Source organism: Tupaia chinensis, unplaced genomic scaffold (assembly GCF_000334495.1).
Source record: "Tupaia chinensis unplaced genomic scaffold, TupChi_1.0 Scaffold000255_1, whole genome shotgun sequence".
NCBI classification, from domain to species: domain Eukaryota; kingdom Metazoa; phylum Chordata; class Mammalia; order Scandentia; family Tupaiidae; genus Tupaia; species Tupaia belangeri.
In genome coordinates this window covers 90,271-110,554 of record NW_006159735.1, presented here as the reverse complement: position 1 = coordinate 110,554, position 20,284 = coordinate 90,271, and positions in this window count along the sequence as shown.

Sequence of the window (20,284 nt, the reverse complement as noted above, 5' to 3'; positions counted from 1 at the left end):
TTCCTGATGACCTAATGTTTTAAAATTAGTGCAAAACTTCCTAATGAGGATACGGTGATGAGACAAGCACATGGCTCTTAGTGTGAGTCCATCTCCTCCCTCCAGGTCCTATACTATACTGTTGGATGATTGGCATGTATGAAAAGAGACTATCCTAGCCTAGTCATTAGAGGAGCTGGATCCCACGTGGCCAACTGTGGTTCAAATCCTAGCCCTAGTGGCTTGAAAAACATGACAGACATGTGTGAGTTCATACCCAAAATCCTCACAAGATACAGAAATGAAAAAGTGTGATCATGCCTCATTAGGAGGTGCCTTCATCCTCTCTCTTCATCTCTCTCTGATGAGCGCACATGCCTTCTGGCAACTCAGAAAAAAAAATACTCTTGATAAGCTTGTATCAGATAGACAATAGTCAAAGGAGTAGGAATTGAAAAGCTTAAAATGTCAGTGGTAAAGAGGCTATAAAATCTGCACAGCTATTTGTATCTAAGGCAAATAAAAATGAACTTATCCTCTACAAGATTTCCTTGTCTCCAAATTATCCCAGTGGAGCAGAAGGTCATAGCCACTTGGATTTAGAATGGGTGAGTGGGTTTATGGTCATTTTACTGACCATACCCTGTATGGTATCCAATGGGCCACACTTTCCAATGCCAGAGAGTAATCTGTGGCTCATTCCCACTTTATACTCTGGTTTGACCTTATTCCTGACAAAGGGGAACTGAAAGAGACCAACATCAATTATTTGTACCTGTATTCCCTTTCTGGTAATAAGTACATTAGTTTATTAAATAAATATTTACTGAGGCATGCCACGTGATGAAGACATAAAGAAAAGAGAACATTTGAGGGTTTTCACTGAAATGTAAAGGATGAATGGGATTTAGGCTCCTAGCTAAGTTATATACAACATCTGCAACAGGATTTGCAGGACCCAATGCAAAATGAACATGCAGGGCACCTTGTTTGAAGAGTTCAAGACAATGACAACAGAGCAGTACACCAAGTGGGAACTGTGTCTGAGAATGGGAAACTGTGTGACTGTATAGGTCACATGCTCGTGAAGCCAGCTCTGGCTACAAGGCCTTGTTCTCTTTGTCTAAAATCCAGTCTCCTGAGAAGTCAGAGCTGGCTTTGTTTGATCACTATTTGCTCATTCTCAGTGGCAAAGTCTGGATTCTAAGTACTGACACATTTTTTCTATCTGCCTAAAGCTTGGTTGGATATTCTGGACTCTCTGCTGTGTCACTGTAGCTTGATTCCTTTTCACTACATTTGCAATTTGTTGCTGTATGTCTAGATGTTCTACACTGTCTGCTCACGGAACCTCCTCCCATGGCCAGCTAGACTTTCTCTTATCCCTTGACCAAATGACACCCCACAGAGGGTGGTAAAACCCTAAGTATAACTTAGATTCCAGACCTTTAACTACAGATCTGGAGGTAAGAGAGGAAAACAAAGAGAGAGAGAGAGAAAAAAAGATATTATACAGTCATATCCCTAATTTGAAAAGAAATGCTCTAGGATCCCAAACTCAAGAGGACCAGATGGAAAGCAGTGTGACTGCTTTCTTGGCACTCAAAGACCTTACCACCCTTCAAGGAAAAGTGAACCAATAAAAAGAGCATTGCTCCCTAAAGAGTAACAAGGAATTTTGATATGGACATGGTTTTATACTCCTCCTGGAAACCATCCAAAAGCACACTCAATTTTTGGCGAAACTAGGAGTGAAACTCTAAAATATTTGTAAGCATTGCCAAAAGCAATCAAGTTCACTCAGGAGCTGCATGAAAGAAACTGGAGAGAAGCCAAGCAGAGATCTCTATGGTAAGAACTCAACTGTGAGAGGTCTGAAAAAGAAAGACAAAATTATACTTGTTGAAGTTAAGAGGCCCATTATAAGTAGACCTTGCCTGCAACAATGGGGGTGGAAATGGGAGTAAGCAGAGCAGGTTTAATTTAGAGAAGTAGAGAAAAACTAGACACAGATTACATAACCAATCATTGAGACAAGCTTATTTGCAGAAATCAGTCTGCTTGGTGGTAACCAAGAAGAGAGCCTCAAGTTTGTGAACCCCAGCAAACATGCAGTATTACCTGTGCACGTCCCTGAATATGGGAACCTCCTGCAACCAATCCAGAAAAATATGCCAGAAAGCTTATAAAAATGGAAAGTAAACATATGTGAAATGAAGGAAGACAAAATATGCAGCAATTCAGAGAGTGATGAAAGGAAAACAACAGAAAAATGCTTCAGGATAAAACTCAGAAAGAAGGTAGGGAAAAAAAAAAAACCTATACACACACAAAAATAAAATTGGAAGAAATAGAAGGCCAAATGGATACTGAAGGAAAAACAACAAAAGGGACATACAGAATTTTTGAATAAGGAGGAATAAAACATATACAGAAAGACTTCAAAATATTAGCAAAAATGAGAGAACTAAAATAATGCTAAAGTGAAAAATTCATAGACCTGTATGTATTTACAACAATAAATCTGAAAGACTGAAAAATAAATCATCCTACTGATAGCACTAGAAAAAAGTAACAAAATAAACTCTAAAGAAAGAACTGATAAAAATAAATGCAGACATTAATACCTTAGTCAACACTAAAATAGTAGAACAAATAAATAAAATCAGAAATTTATTCTTAAAAAAATTACCAACTGGGCTAGCTGGTGGTGTGATGGTTAGGGCATTGGACTTCCACATGGCTAATGGTATGTAAACTCAAAAGTAGGCCCTTACCAGACGCTGAATCTTGATAACTTAATCTTGGACTTCCCAGACTCCATTAGTGTGAGAAATAAATTTATTATTATTTATCATACAGAAACAGTCTTTGCATGATAAAATTTCTTTAATGCAAAAGTCAACATCATACCTAGGAACTGAGAGGATGAAACTAAGATATGGGAGATCAGAGCTTTTACTGTACATTTTTAAATGCTTCAGTGTTGAATTCATATGAATGAACCACCTACTTAAAATCGTAGGAATTATGTTTCTTTTTATTTTTTTTTACTTTTAGAGAGATTTTTGCTATAGGGTGCGTGTACTGGCTGGAAAGACAGAGAGAGAGAGAAAGAAAGGGAGAAATCACCCCCAAAGGGGATGGCCATATCACAATCCCTTCTCCTCCATTCTCCTCTTAGGATTTTGGGCACATATGCATGCACATGTGCATGGTGTGAGTTTCAAACCACCAGGTCTGGGATTTGAACCATGATCGACTACATGGGAGTCCAGTGATGAAACCATTATGCCATCTGCTAGCCCCTGAATTATGTTTTTAATTTGAATTTTATTTATTTTTTGAGAGGTGTTTACTATAGGGTACATGCACTTTCTGGAGGACAGATAAAAAGTGAGAAACCACACCCTGGGGGGATGGCCATGCCTCAATTCTTTCTCTCCCATTCTCCTCTGAAGATCTTGGGCACACACATGTGACCAGCATAAATTTTAAATTGCTAGGTCCAGGACTTGAACTATATTTGACTACATGGGAGTCCAGCAACATAACCATTAGGCCATCTGAATTATATTTTTTTAAAAGGAAAAGACCATCTCATGCGGGTTTAATTCCTCTGCCCTCCAACACAATTTCACCTGTGGAAAATCCTCCCTACTCTGTATGAGGGCTCTTAAATCCTTTGCCTCATACACATGGGGAGAGAAAAGAAACTCCAAGAAACTAAATCCAAAAGGGAAATGAGAAGCCTAGAATTAGCAGAAACAACACGCTCCATTGATCCCAGAGCTTTTAGCCTCCTCCTTTGCTCATTACCAGTAGTAAGCTCCTCCTCTAGAACCTTGGGTCAGAAGTGTCCATGCTGAGAAGTGAAGTGATGGGGGAAGAGAGGATGGAGGTGTTTCTGTGAGAGGGTAGGGTAAGTAAGGTGTAGAGAGCACTTTGAAACCTCCTGGGGTTTGAGCATGTCACTAGTACTGTTTGCTCAGTTATTCTTCCCTCGATCTTCCAGGGCTAGAGGGAACAGAACAGGATGCATTAGAAATTCTGGTAATTGGGTAAGTGGGATGCAGTGGCAGCACAGCTAAAAGAGTTTTCTTCATGGAGTAAGGCACTAAAGACATAAAATAAAGAGCCCCAAATCACTAAAGGGGAGGAAGGGGAAAGGAACTAAAAATCACAGGTCCAGGCTAGTCTTGGTAGTGAAGCAGTTACATGCTGCACAGAGGGAGCAAGCTCCCACATGGGACCAAGTTCTAGTCCTGTTCCCAGAGACTTAAAATACATGCTGGGTGGGTGTGAGTGCCCAGGATACTGACAGGTTGAATAACTGGAAGAAAAAAAAAAGGAGTGTGACATGATCAGGTCCCATTGGAGGTGCTTTCTCTTTCATTCTTTGTACACTCAAACCCTCTGGCATAAAGTATATATGAAATACATATATATTTCCGATTCCCAGGCCTATTATGATTGTGTTGAAAATCTTCAGAATACTATATAAAGACATATTAATAAAGTTGTCACATAAGTCAACTTTCCTCATTTACTTGAATCAGTATCTTATTTTTTTACTAAGTTCCTTGGAAAAGATGCAAATATTTCAAAATGTGTCATGTATTTACTTTTTCATTTTCTTTTCAGATATACCTTTTTCTCTTCTTGAAATAAAAATAAGTATGTAGTATTAAAATCTTGTGGATTGGGATCAGCAGGTGGTGTGGTGGTTAAAGGTGCTGGACTCCCACGACTGACTGAGGTTTGAGTCCAGGACCTGGTGGCTTGATATTTCACTTTCTCTGTCTCTCTCTCCGTCCCTCTCTGGTCAAATTAAAATAAGTAAATAAATAAATAAATAAATTTTTTTTTTAAAAAAAAAACTTGTGAATTATCCAATAAAAAAATAACTTTGGCTTTTGGTTATGAAAGAAAATTACAACTGAACATATAATGGTGAATTAGAGAAGCATTCATAGTGATTCACACCTTTTCTGTTTAATCTCAGCACTCAAAGAGAGTTTATCAACAACTAATTAAGCATCGCCACTTGCTGGAGATTGTTTCCATCCTACTTTAGGATGAGAAGTGCATCGAAGGGAAGAGAATAGATCCTGCAAAACATGTCACAATTAAGTGATAACAAATGGCCGGTCCTCATGCTTCAGTTGATGGGATGGTCCCCAAACTTTAAAAAATAAAATAAAATCACACTGACAATATTGTCATCAAATTAAATGATGTCCATCTGTTTTGGAGTTGATGCCTTCATTTTGTGGTTATTTCTAGATCTCTTTAAAACCAAGGTTGGGGTATCCATGTGGTCCCACATCCACAGAATGAGGGCACAAAGTTCATCCAAATAACTTCAATTTTTATATGGGAAGAGGGTAAACACTGTCCTACAAACTACCACCCAGATGGAGATTTGGCCTGATGAACTGTGCTGCGTGTATCTTTCTAGATCTTCTTCCTTCCTCAAACTGGACCACAGCCAGCCTGAGAGCTGCCAGTCAAGAGGGAGAACACCTGGAGTGGGAAAAGTTGGCATATGGAACACTGGGCAACTTGCCAGCTGCTTTTTTGAGTCCTAAATCTGTTCAATGTTCATGAAATACAAGCAATTGCTGTTAGAGTTTGAGGAGGTGGCAGGGAGAAGGAACAAGAAAAGCAAACCTCAGAAAACAGTATCTTCTTTTAGACCCATTTGTGACGAATGAATGACACACTCTGTCTTCTACACACATTAAAGTAGGGAGAGAGTACAAGGACTACAGACAGATGAGTCTAAGGATGGCTTATAGCACAGCAGTTAAGGGAGCCAAACCCCACATGGCTGACCATGGCTGAATCCTCACCCCCAGCTGCTTGAAAAATATGCCAGGCATATGTGCGTGTGTGACCAATATCGTGACAGGAAGAAAAAACAGTGGGAAAAAAGATTGCAGTGCTCTATTGGGGGGTGCTTTCTTTCTCTCTAACAAGTACATGCACCCACTGGCAATAAAAGCACATAAAATAAACATGTGAGTTTAAAAAGATAAACTCTTATTTTAAAAAAATAGATTTTTTGCTATAGGGTGTGTGTGCTCATCTGTGACACAGAGAGAAACACAGAGAGTGAGAGAGAGAAAGAGTTAGAAATCACCTCTTGGAGTGAAATGGCTATACTGCAATCCCTTCTCCTCCATTCTCCTCTTGGGATTTTGGGCACATGCACACGTGCTACGCCTGGGCCTCAAACTGTGGTCAGCCATGTGGAAATCCAGTGCCTTACTCACTGTGCCACCTGCAGCCCCAGACACACTCAATTTAAATAAGAGTCGTGCTAATTCTGCTGCTGGTGGAACATCTACTTGTGTGGGAATGATGGCTTAAAAGAGGTACTACCTGGACAAACAGGTGATAGATGGCAACCCTCCTGCTCCCCTCAAGGAGTAAGATACAACCCATAAGAGGGCTTCCAGACCATGAATGTGTCTTAGCTTGGGCTCCCCAAAAGCAGAGCTCAAGCCTAGAGATTTATTACAAGGGATTTATTGAGGGACTGTTCTCAAGAGACAAACTTGTAAGGAATTGAGGGAAGAGGGAGATGGCGGGGGAAGGAGCTAAGCAAGGATGCTGTTATGTGAAATCTAATCTCGGTGTGATTGCCTAGGAAGCTCTTGAGTATGAATAGCAAGCACCACAGAGTTATTTCTCCTTGAGGAAAAGGAGCTGGGCTTTTGTGCTCTTATTAATCAGTTGCCAGTTGCAGGCCAGCCCTGAGGGGAGGAAAGTGTACAATCACTCAGGCAAAGCAATCTGCCTTTAGTAAGGACAGTTCTCCAGTGAAAAGTATTTACTGTGAGCCTTTAAAGGCAACACTTGTGAAATAGTAAGCAGGTAGGCGAGTGCATGGTTACACATGTGGACAGGGCACCAACAGCCACTACCAACAGAGGCATGTAACAGACCACAAGGTCAACCAGTTAGCTCTTTTAGAAAGAATATAGCTCAAGGACTATCTTCATAAGCAGTAGCTCTTAATACTCGGAAATGTTTAGGGGTAGGTTAGCATATATTTTGTTTCTAGGAAATCTTAAAATTTAAATTTCCCATTATGGATAGCAATACTCTTCTTCAAAATATTTCCAACTACACACTGGATTTCTCATCAGCTTCCATAACCTTATCCTCTTTTATGATTTCCAGCCTTCAATCATGTTTTTCTTTCTCTGTACCGATGAGACTTCTCTGTACCGATGAGACTTCCCGTGCCCCATTCTCATCTCTCCTCAGTGATGGGCATCTACTATTCTATGGAAGGATGCACAAGTGACCAGAACCCAGAACATCTCTCAGAGAACAAGAATCTTTCCAGGAGGAGGCTCCTTTCTGAAAAACATGAACTAAGTTTGGTCTCAGGTTCAGAATTGCTAATTATAATGCAGGTTGGACTAGCTTTTTGTGGCAATTAGTCCACGGCTGTAATTCAAGAAACACTGAACATAAAATAGCTCTCTGTGACTGTCCAGTCACATCTGAATGCAACATTCATTCACTCTCTAAATATTAAGTATTGCTATGGGTTAGGTATAGCACTGAGCACTGAAGACAGATAAATGAGTATTCCTATCCTGCATGGACAGTCATTTAGAGGGAGACATACACACACAGTATGGAGAATACAAAAGGTGGAGAAGCGTAAGCAAAAGCATAGAAGCCAGCTCAGCAACCGGAGTGGAGGTTGAGGTGCTGGATCCCATATAGCCAGCTGTGTGTGGTTCAAGTTCTGGACCCGGTGGCTTGAAAATCATGCTTGGGGCATGTGCATGCATGCCCAAAATCCCGAGAGGAGAATGGAGACGAAGGGATTGCAGTGTGGCCCTCTCATGGAGCTAGGAGAGTGATTTTCTCTCTCTTTCTCTCTCCCTGGCAAGCACATGCACCCTATGGCAGGAAAAGAAATAAAGCACTGAGGCAAGGAGTCTCTGGGTGTGTCGGAAGCCTCCAAGTAATTTTGTGTGGCTGGAAGAAAAGTGGAAGATGATACAGGAAAGACAGGCAGGAAGCCTAATGATAAAGGGCCTCTTGACACACAGATGCTTTATCCTCAGACTGCTCAGAAAACACTGAAGACTTAAAAGTAGAAAGTGACTTGATGAGCTTGCTATTTTAGAAAGATTCGATAGGTTTGAGGAAGTAAGATTTGCGGCATGGAACTCAGCTGAAGAGTAGGACAAATAATGGAGTGCAGATGACTTTTGGTTGTTGAAGATTCCTTCCTAGAAGTGTGGAATAGCCCGACATTTCATAGATGAGAACCATGCTACCCAGCAAGGCTAAGTGACCTGGCTGACCAGTGACAAATGAGACTGTAGTGCTTACTTACTTGCTTCATCCCAATATTGCCTACAACTAGTTCCCTGCAAGACCAGTTGTAGCACTTTATTTCAAGAACAAGTGAGCCCCACACTTTGCTAAATATATCAGATTAGGGCCAGCTCTTTGGTACCAGGGTAAAGTGCTGCTCTAGAGCAGCTGGATCCCACAAGGGGCCAGGGGTTCTAATCCCTGGCCTGGTCAGCCTGAAATACACCTGACACGCACATAAGCTCCTAAACTCTAATGGGATGGAGGGCTGGAGGAAAGGGTTCACAGTGTGATCAGATCCTGCAGAGGGTGATTTATTCTTTCTCTCTCATGCATATATACATTCTGTATCATGAATAAATAAAAAGAGAAAATGTTTAAAAAATAAGTAAATCAAGATTCCTACCATCCTACATTCATCCACTTTTGCTTAAAAGTCAGCAGCACATATCTACTGATATAAATTTCTGATTTTGCCCATGGGTTATTCAAGATTTAATCACCATTAGCTTATTTGCATACTGAATGCCTGTTTTATGCATGGCCCCGTTCTGACCATAATTTCAGCTCTGGGACACTGTGTAGAACAATAGTAGGATATGTTCCATAATTTGTTATTTTTTTTTCAGACACTTAACTTTCTAATGAAGTGATTCAGAGCAGTTTACAATGGAGAACTATACAAAGAGGCAACCCTCAACTCGGCAATTGGGCATAAATAACTCATGTTCAAGAAGCACAATTGCAAATCCTTGAAATAGTCTGAGAATAGTCCACTCCAACTGAGCAAGTAAAGTTGTTGTCTATTCTCTTTTATGTCCCAAATACATTTTCTATTTCATGGAAGGGCATTTTCTCTATGATTTTTCATCTGTAGTTGGGCAGGTCTGTCTGCAACTGGCTACCTACAGTTAGGTATTAATTTGAGCATCATTTCACTTAATACCATCTGGAAATCAGGGGGTATCTTTTTTTTGGAGAGGTTTTTGTTATAGGGTGCATGCACTTACCAGAAAGACAGAGAGAGACAGAAAGCAAGGAATCACACACCCCCAGGGAGTAAGGTCACGCCGCAATCCATTCTCCTCCATTCTCCTCTCAGGATCTTGAGCACGCATGCACACATGCCTGGCATGAGTTTAAACCATTGATCTTGGACTCAAACCATGGTTGACTATATGGGAGTCCAGCGACATAGGCATTACACTAACTGCTGGTCCCAGGGAGGTAAACAAACATTTACTAAGCGTTTGTTATACATCAGTTACAGAGCTGGATGATTTGCATACATAACCTCATCTAATCTTCATGACAATCTTGTGAGGTAGAACCATTATTCCTTTTTTATAGTTAAAGAGAAAGGCTCAGAGATGTTTAGTGATCAATCATAAATTACACAGCACAGGATTTATGGTGGGATCAATCTTCCTCCAAGATCTAACTACTATGCAATATTTTCTTCTCTTTATATTTGTGTTCATGATGGAATGTTTCCAAATGTTAGATCTGGTAGAAGACAGTGATGAATACATATCACTGCCACATTACAAACTTTACTGTAAATTTAGCTTTGGTTTTATTTTCCATATGAAAAAAATAAATTCTATTTTCCTAGCTTCACATATTATCTGTGAGAAAAATGAGATGATAGATGAAAGAGTTCTACAAAAGAATAAATTGCTCCATGAACAGGAAGCAACGTATGTATAGTATTCAATAAGCAATCTCTGGGGCTGGGGGTAGAAAGCAGATACTGGAGCAGAGAAGGCTTGGAAACTAAGTGGGTTTGGTAGACACAGGACATGTGGGGACAGAACACATATATTAGCCACCTACATATCTTTCAGAAAAGTTTATAGCTTTTTTAAAGATTTATTTTATTATTATTATTATTTTAATTTGCTGTAGGGCATGTGTGCTCACCAGAGACAAAGAGAGACAGAGAGAGAGAGAAAGAGAGAGAGAGAGAGAGTAAGCAAGTCACCAGCTCTGGGACTTGGTCTGCCATCAGCCATGTGGGAGTCCAGTGCCTTAACCACTACGAGATAGAATATATATATATATATATATATATATATATTGTTAAGTATCACTCAGAGGACACCAAATCCCTGTTCCATGGGATCCTCAGACCAGTAACATAAAACAAATAAAATGATAAACCACTACAGATCAAGATGAGCTGAAGCATCTTGCTGGTACTTCTTCATATCCACCTGCTGACTTTTCCCTTCTGAGGGCTCCATGCCTAAAGAAGACTGAGTCCAAATGAGTGGAGAGAGGAGGAGAAAGGACTGAAGAAACAGACACCAAAGCTGTCCCAAGGGCTCCCAAAGCCCATCACCTTGACTCTTAATCACTCAGGAGCTATGACTTCCAGTTATCGCTGGTGAATGAAGCCACAGAAACCAGCGGACCACATGTCTCCCCACCCAGACAATTTTGTGGAAGTTGAAATAATTTCTCAATCATTTGAGAATAGTATTAAGACAATGGAGTCTCATAAAAAGAGTTTCTATAAAGCTATCAATCTAATAAAAGTCTTTTTGACTAATGGGAATTTTTATAACATCTTAACTTTCAAAATATAACATTCTTACTTTAAAAAAAAAAAGGAAGATGGTGATGTTGATGACCAGAAAACCTAAAAAAATATAAAACATCCACATTTGACACTCTAGTGCTTATTTTTCATCTCTTCTCCATGAAAACAGAGAGGCCTTTGAAGTTTCAGTAATTATTCCCTATGGGATGGGCCTGACATAGACCAGGCCCAGTCCTTTTTACAAGCTGTTCCTATGTCTAGGTAGATTTTCTTCCCTCTTTTCCAGTGTCTAATTCCTAATCATCCTTCAGATCTCAGCTAAATGCTACTCCCTCATTGATGCCCTCTTTCATCTTCCTTTATTAATGCTCTCATAGACAGCATTACTTACTTTTTTTTTTCTTTTCTATTTGTTGAGAGATTTTTGCTATATGGCATATGTGCTTGCCGGAGAGACAGAGAGACAGAAAGTGAGAAATCACCCCAGAGGAGGGTTGACCATGCCTCAATCCCTTCTCCTCTGCCCTATTCTCAGGATCATGGGTATATGTGCACATGCGCCTAGAGTGAGTTTAAGCCACTGGGTCCGGGACTCGAACAGCAGTGGATTATGTGTGAGTCCACCAATGTAACCATTAAGCCATCTGCTGGTCCCAGTATTACTTTCTTTAAAACTCATTATTATGTTAATCATTATCTACTCTTTTGGGTGATTATTTGATTAATGATTATGCTCTCCTTTTTAAAAAGAATTCCTTAATTTTATTTATTATTTTAATTTTCTATAGTGCTCATGCATGAGAGAGAGAGAGAGAGAACGCAAGCCACCAGGTCCAGGACTTAAACTGCAGTCAGCCACGTTGGAGTTTAGCGCCTTAACTACCACGGCACCTACTGGCCCCTATCTTCTTCTCTTAAAGTTAGGCTGCATGTGAGCAGAGACCACACTGGATTTGTTCACTGTCTTATGCTTATTGCCTAGCATAGTGCCTGGCATGTAGCAAACACTTGATAAACATTTATTGACTGAGCTATAAATGAATGAAACGGCCCATAAGAAATTATGTTCTGTAGAGACTAGCATTACAATGAAATGTACAACACAGATCAACTAATTTATCCAATAGCTCCTTTATTGCCTTAAAGTAGCAATATTGTTCCAGATAGCTGCTTCTTGCGTATCTGATAAAAAACATTTTAGTGAAAATACATAGAAACATTTTAGAGAAAATACATTTTCTAAAACTTTTTTTCATTTGCAATAAAAAGGAATGAGGCTAAGAAGCATTGATACCTTAGAACTCTGTCATTTCAACAGAAATCCTCTATATATTCCCCTTTCCTCCAATACTTGGGTCTTATAAAGATGCAAAAAAAAAAAGAAAAAAAAAGAAGCAATTTCAATAATCAGCATCAACAGAAATCAAATATCCTAATCCTTTTACAAGGACAACTTTGTCACATTATTTTGTTATTTTATGTCTCTCATGTGGTATCTCCAAGCTAGAAAACCTTTGATAGGATTTTGGGTTTTATTTTTCTGTAACAATCATTGATAGAGAGGCTCCTTTGGGTGTGCCATTTGAGATGGAGGTAGCTTGATGTCTGTCAATGAAAAATGCTTGGGACAATTATCTAGTAAGCGGTTTTAATAATAAACCAATGTTGCAATTTCAGTTTCTCTAAGCTTAGTAAGCACAGATTCAAGGCATGCTATATCCATGCAAGAAGAAAAAATACTTCTGAAATAGGCTAGAGTCATTGACAATATCAATTAAAAGTTTTTCTCATAATTAAGAGGCTAAACACTTGCTAGCAAAAAAACCAAAAAGGCAGAAACCATTGCTTGATGAATTTATATTATTTCATTCAAGAATGAATAAAAGATTATTTACCATTATTTAGTCATAGGGTCTAGAGAAGCATTTCCTAAAATTATCTTGAGAAAAACTAATGTGCCTTAATTTGTTGTCAGTGGGTTTGGAAATTCAGCTCTAAACAAAGTTAAGTGGTTTCCTTTATCACAGGACTTCTCAGAGCGTTATGAACTATAAGTAACCAGAATGGAATCATTAGCATAAATATTTCACAAATATATTTGACCACAGAGCCCTCTCTGTAAGACATTATCTTTTTTAATTTTTTAATTTTCATTTTATAATTTTAAAAATATAAAATTTTCATCTTAAGTAATTTTCAATTATATGGTTTAATAGTGTTGATTATATTCACATTGTTGTGCATCAGATCTCTAGACTTCTTCATCTTGTAAATTTGAAACTCTATATCCATCAAATATTCCTCCTTTCTCCGTTCCTCAGCTATTGACAACCCAGCTTTCTGGGTTGACATGATAATGGGTCACATCATTTTGAATCTCCAACTGCATGATTAGTACCTATTAGTGCCTATTGATCAGAGAATTAAGAACTTGGCAATAATGTTTAGATATTATTTGAAATAATGGTTATACTAACTGTCCTAAGAAATTAATGACAACAAACTTATGGCTTTATAAGGCATGTTTATACACAAGAAAGAATTCCCAGAGAAAATTATTAAACTGATTATATTTTATCTTTTTAAAATGATTTATTATTACTATTGTTATGTTGAGTTTGCTATAGGACAACATGTACTTATCAGAGAGAGACAGAACAAGGGAGAGGGAAAGTGAGAAAGCAAGCCACCAGGTCTGGGACTCAAATTGTGGTCAGTCATGAGGGAGTCCAGCACCTTAACCACCATGCCACCTGCTGGCCCATATATTGTATTTTTTAAAATCAACCACCTGCAATGGCTCCCTTGGCTAACACATAAAGTGCAAGCTTCTTTGAAAGGACTATGTCCTTTGTGATTTTCAGTGTGATCACTACAGACATCCCCCTAGTCCCCAGCACACTGGAAACTATTTTTACAATCCTGTACTTTTCTCTCTTTCATGATTTCATCTTGGAATGTGCTTCTTGCATGCTCTCCACTGAGAAGAACCCACCTTCTCTTCCTGTAATAGTAAATCAGTCCTCTTCATAACACCTTCTTCTGACTTTCCAACATTTATTAAATTCTGATGTGAATATTTCCTGCTCTGTAGTCCTGGGGTCTTCCAGGTCAAGACCCTTAAACTTTTCATCCATATCAGGACTATTACAGTACTTCTTCATAATGAACAGTCAAATAGTGGTGCAAATTAATTGTACTGGATCCCCAAATATACCATCTTTGAAGGTCTTCAGAAGCAAATAAAATTCTAATTCTAATTGTTCAGGGACAACTTAAATCTAGGCCCTCAAGAAGCCAGAGGATGAGCGAAACTGGGCTGGAATGAGTTCCTTGTACTCTGGGGAACTTGGGTAGAAGCAAGAGGTATGTGGATAAGTTTTAGATGTGTCTCTACTGAATGGACTGTGTGTCGTTGGGCTTGGGATCTTTTGCTGATCCATGAAAGTGGCAGGTTTGAGGACAGAGTGGTAAGCTTGTGGGTAAATAGTATACACTACAAATATGAAAGTAAATGTTTACTCTAGAACAGCATGTGTGTGTGCGTGTGTGTGTGCGTGCGTGCACATGTGTGTGTATCTAGGTAGAAGGAGGATGTGTATGCGTGTAGCTTTTTAAATGCTTCTCCTGCCATTACTTTTTACTTTTATTGTTTCTTACAGTGAAGAGAGAACATCAAAGAACATTTTTCAGAGTAGTGCCTTCAGATGCCATTTGCCAAGCTCAAATTTTTAAAACAAACTTACTCTAGGATTTATTTAGGACTTGCCATGTGCCAGGCATTGTTCTAAATGCTTTACATGGTGTCTCATCTAACTCCCACACAACCTCATGAGATAAAGATTGTTTTATTCTAACTTTGCAGTCAGGAAAAAATGAGGCACAGAGTGGTTATGTAATTTGCCCAAGATCACACAGTAGAGAAGGTAATTTAAAGCTCGGCTGTTCTTACTCCAGAACCCAAGTTCTCCTCTTCAATGCATGGATAGACAGACACCAAGTGAGCATTAAATGAATGCCTTTTTTCTTGGCAAATAGTGAAGACAAATCACAAAAGACATAAGAATCAAGCATAATAGTATTAAAGCTTTTATGAAGTTGGGTGAATTGCCTGCCATTTACTATTCATTCTGTAGTAGATACAAGTGTAAAATTAGAATATTGGGCCAGCAGACAGAGTGGTTAATGCACTGGACTCCCACATGGTAAACCATGATTTGTGTCCCAGAACTGGCAGCTTGAAGATCACACAACACGTGTGCATGGATGCCTAAAATCCTCAGAGAATGGAGGAAAAGGGATTGTGGTGTGTCCTTTCCCCCAAGGAAGGTGATTTCTCACTTTCCCTCTCACGATATCTCCCTGGCAAGTGCACACACCCCATGGCAAAACCCTTAAAACAAAAGAAACAAACAAAGAAACAAAAGAACACTTAGATATTTCGGCTTGGAAGAAAAGGGATTGTGGTGTGTCCTTTCCCCCAAGGAAGGTGATTTCTCACTTTCCCTCTCACGATATCTCCCTGGCAAGTGCACACAGACCATGGAAAAACCCTTAAAACAAAAGAAACAAACAAAGAAACAAAAAAACACTTAGATATTTCGGCTTGGAAGAATCTGTGTGAAGGAAATCTTTACTGTCATTAAGAGAAAATCTTAGAAAGGACAATCCTAAGTCACACAGGAACATTTTAACAGGTTGTGAAACTTAATGTTTGTCAGAAGCACCTATTCTATACAGGGTTCAGGTAGTTGTTTTCACGATTGGCAATATCTTGGTAGGATGTCAGTGTCATTTTGGGCCATTTGTTTGGAAACAATTCTCCATTTCACTACTTCTAGTTCACTACTCCATTTCACTACTTCTAGTTCCATTTAATTTCATTACAATTAAGGTTATTTGAAATCTGCAGCCTATTTTATTAGTACATTAATATTTGTTATCAATCTCCTGGAGGGTCTAATGAAGGAAAGTTTTTATAATATCATATCAAATTTTACTCTGATCTGTTTCTAAATCCTCAGTCAAGGATTGGATTATGACATTTTTACAATGATTACATTTTTCGAACAAGGCAGAGTCATTAAAAAAGGACTGTGTTAAATTAAAAGAGACTTAACGAATAATAATCCAATGTAATTATACTGATTGGAACATGCCAAATGTACAGAAAAATACTGGGTCAGTTGAGGAAATATTAATGTAGACTTGGTTTTAGAGGAGATAAAATTTTACTTAACTGGAAAGGAAATTATTGGTTTAAAAAATAGGTTACATGATGTTGGGTACAATAGGATGAAATTTTAATTAAAAATGAATATTTTGAAATACTCATGCACATGTGTACATACAAAGCTACTGAAAAGCTGTGGAAGAGAAGGCTACAGTACTGATCTCTGGGTGACAGAAATGTGATATTTTAATTTTTGATTGCCAACGTTTTCTAAATTCTACAAAGCATGTATAATATTTAAAAGTTATTAAAATAGGATGAAAAAGTCCATGAAAACAATGTCTCATATTATCTATTTGATGGAAAGAGACTGGATTCCTAAAAATGCAGCTTCTTTGTAACTTTCGACTTTGCTTTCTTTCTAAAAGGATCAAAAATTCATTGGTGGCATGAGAGTGATATATATCTATATCTATATCTCTTATCTATATACCTATATAGATATATGTCTGCTCAGTCATAGTGACTAAAATAGTACCTATTTACTAACTTTGAATACAATTTTTACATTAAATTATTTGATTGAATTAACTATCCAACTTCAGTTTAAGATTTCTCAATCATAGTATTAACACACATTTGCCTTTTTTTTTTTTTTTTTGAGAAGTTTTTTTCTTATTGGGAGCGTGCGCTTGCCAGAAAGACAGAGACAGAGTGTTAGAAAGAGAGAAATCACCTCCCAGAGGGGATGGCCATGCCGCAATCCCTTCTCCTTCATTCTCCTCTCGGGATCTTGAGCATGCATACACACGCACCTGGAGTGAGTTTAAGCCACTGGGTCCAGGACTCGAACTGCGGTCGACTACATGGGAGTCCAGTGACATAGCCATTATGCTAATTGCTGGTCCCAAAACACATTTGCTTTTTAAATTCAAATTTGAGATATGAATCCAAATGGAAAATATTAAATGTGAAATTACATTATGCAGCTTTCTGGTTCCATTAATTAAAATGTAACCAGAACAATGAGGCATAGAGTAGTTATGCAACTTGCTCAAGGCTACATGATAGAATAGAAAACATTTTATCTGAGATTTGCAAAGGTTTCTATAAGCTATGTACAATAACTGTCAGGAGTGCATATTTTGAAGTTACTGTCCTGGTTTTGAATCCTGCCATTCCCATATAGGGTAAGTTACCTAAACATCTGTTTCCTCATGTGTAGTATAAGAGTAATAACGTCTACCTTAGATGGATGATGAGGCTTAAAAATGACAGGAGGAGAAGAAAAAGAAGAAGGCAACCCCAGGAAGCTCCCCACCCTCCTGTTTCAGCAAGGACATCAAAACACCACATTCCCATCCCATAACTTAGTACTGTCATCCCCAATAACTATCATTGTTTTTGTGAAAAGTATTTGTTAAGAACATTTGATGGGGTGCTTTGATCTGAATTACCTACTGGTATAGTTTCTGACTTCTGGAGACTACGAGACCATTAACACATACACATAAAATGTACTGAAAGCAAATGAGCACACCCTATGAAAAGAAATATTTGTCTTAGCAAATGTTAGAAATACGGGGAATGAGAAAATTCCATGTTTACAGGGAGAAATTGTCTTCCTTTTTTTTGAGGTTTTTGCCATAGGGCACGTGCGCTCGCCAGCCAGCCAGAGAGAGACAGAGAGACAGAAAGCGAGAAATCACCCCCAAGGGGGGATGGCCACGCCGCAATCCCTTCTCCTCCACTCTCCTCTCGGGATCTTGGGCATGCACGCACATGTGCCTGGTGTGAGTTTTAAGCCACTGGGTCCGGGACGCGAACTGCGGTCGACTACGTGGGAGTCCAGTGACATAGCCATTATGCTAATTGCTGGTCCCAAAACACATTTGCTTTTTAAATTCAAATTTGAGATATGAATCCAAATGGAAAATATTAAATGTGAAATTACATTATGCAGCTTTCTGGTTCCATTAATTAAAATGTAACCAGAACAATGAGGCATAGAGTAGTTATGCAACTTGCTCAAGGCTACATGATAGAATAGAAAACATTTTATCTGAGATTTGCAAAGGTTTCTATAAGCTATGTACAATAACTGTCAGGAGTGCATATTTTGAAGTTACTGTCCTGGTTTTGAATCCTGCCATTCCCATATAGGGTAAGTTACCTAAACATCTGTTTCCTCATGTGTAGTATAAGAGTAATAACGTCTACCTTAGATGGATGATGAGGCTTAAAAATGACAGGAGGAGAAGAAAAAGAAGAAGGCAACCCCAGGAAGCTCCCCACCCTCCTGTTTCAGCAAGGACATCAAAACACCACATTCCCATCCCATAACTTAGTACTGTCATCCCCAATAACTATCATTGTTTTTGTGAAAAGTATTTGTTAAGAACATTTGATGGGGTGCTTTGATCTGAATTACCTACTGGTATAGTTTCTGACTTCTGGAGACTACGAGACCATTAACACATACACATAAAATGTACTGAAAGCAAATGAGCACACCCTATGAAAAGAAATATTTGTCTTAGCAAATGTTAGAAATACGGGGAATGAGAAAATTCCATGTTTACAGGGAGAAATTGTCTTCCTTTTTTTTGAGGTTTTTGCCATAGGGCACGTGCGCTCGCCAGCCAGCCAGAGAGAGACAGAGAGACAGAAAGCGAGAAATCACCCCCAAGGGGGGATGGCCACGCCGCAATCCCTTCTCCTCCACTCTCCTCTCGGGATCTTGGGCATGCACGCACATGTGCTGGTGTGAGTTTTAAGCCACTGGGTCCGGGACGCGAACTGCGGTCGACTACGTGGGAGTCCAGTGACATAGCCATTATGCTAACTGCTGGTCCCGAGAGAAATTGTCTTCCTATAGACCAAGGAATTTTTGGACTCACTAGAAAAAGTGAGAAAGCTTCTTCAAGGCCATATGAGCAGGAATAACCACTCCATAAGGTTGACTGAAGCTGGTGGGAAAAGCAGTGCCCTGGATATGATGCGTAGGTTACAAAGAAAAGGTCCCGCCAGAAATGAGATGACAGAAATGAGAGTTGCAATGAAAGACAAGCGATGGAAAAGCCAAAGGAACTGCTCTGAAGAGAAAAACATCAATGAAAAGACAGTTACAAGTGTTCCGCATGTGGTCATGTTGGAGTTACAGGGTGGTTAAGAACATGGGCTCTGGGGCGCTAGAAATATGTGCATGGGCTCACATGCACATATGTGACTTTGGTCAAATGTCTTACGCTCTTGGTCTCCCAGTTTTCTCACCTGCACAATAGGGAATCATAGGGTTGTTACAGGGGCTGGAAGGTGGCATGGTGGTTAAGGCAGCTGGACTCCCACATAGCTGACCGTGGTTTGAGTCCTGGACCTCGCAGCTGGCTTTCTCACTTTCCTTCTCTTTTTTCTGTCTCTCTCTGGTCAACTTCAATAAAATAAAATAAAATAATGACAATGAGTAAAATTTTAAAAAGAATAAGGTTGTTATAAGGGTCAGTGAGTTAATGTTCCTAAACCTGTTAGTGTTCTCACAAAGTGAGAACTCAAAATGTTGGTTTTATATAACATATTGGTAACCGTTCCTGGCCAGGCATGAAGATAGTCATGGTCTTGCTTTACCTTAGCTAAGTACAGTCTGTACTGAGATATTATAAATGCTTTTAAATCCCGTTTCTCACAGTATATTACATGAATTGGTCCATGTGAAAAACAGAGGCTCATAAAGAATGAGCAGTTATTAAAAATAACAGGATGAATATGGATTAACCTCTGCCTGTGAAATAACTCATTTCCTCAAATTCAAAATTATGCCACGAGAGTGGGGTAGAATGGAATTATCAATAAAAGCCAATTCTGGCTAAGGCGACTTTAAATGATCTTTTCTTCTTTTTCTTTTCTTGCTTTTGAAAATATGGGGTCAAGTAAGAACGGAGAAAAAAGTACCTTCCAAAACATTCAGTTTTTTTCTTCTCTCAGTATTTCCCAGCTGGTTCAGTGATCAACCTCTTATCACTAACTGTTCTTTCCTTTCAGAATGAAGCACCATGCAACTCCTATTCTAATCAAACACCTGAATTCCACCTAGCATTCTTGCCAGGAATTTAGGCATTTTTAGAGTGTGGCATTTCAAATGCAAGTACTCTTCTCCCTACATTTTTCTGTAATTGTACTCAGAGGGTATGTTAGATTAGGGCAAGATATGAATACCTAAGTCATCTCACCTTTAGGAC